A 477-nucleotide genomic window follows, 5' to 3' on the forward strand; every position below is an offset into this window, starting at 1 on the left:
AATTAGCTCTTATATTTTAAAGGTTTGGTGAGTCTTTCAACATTAGATTGTTTCTCCAAATAAAATGTAAACTCAAAAAAGTCTTCTTTGATATCCATAAAGAAGAAAAATATGATCCTTCGTATAGATTCAGTTACTATGAAATGAAACAATTTGAGATTAACTGCTTTATATAAAACTCCCAAAGATCATTTGATGACACTAAGCCCTCTAAAAGTTTCCCAATGATTCTTGCCATACAAGTCAAATGGGATTTTTCAGAGACAGATGATTCCAGTGGTCCTTCAATTTTTATTTATTTCATGATTTTTTAAAAGTTTATTTTTTTAATTTTTTTAAAATTTTATAACCACATGATTAGAAGAAGCATTTCATTACAGCTTTAACATATTCAGTGACACACTCGAGCAAGAGTACATCTCTTTCACAAGTGGCTGCAAGTTTCTAGGTTCACAGTTGAATTAATACAGTTATACA

Source organism: Nannospalax galili, unplaced genomic scaffold (assembly GCF_000622305.1).
Source record: "Nannospalax galili isolate Female #2095 unplaced genomic scaffold, S.galili_v1.0 scaffold534, whole genome shotgun sequence".
In the NCBI taxonomy this organism is placed as follows: domain Eukaryota; kingdom Metazoa; phylum Chordata; class Mammalia; order Rodentia; family Spalacidae; genus Nannospalax; species Nannospalax galili.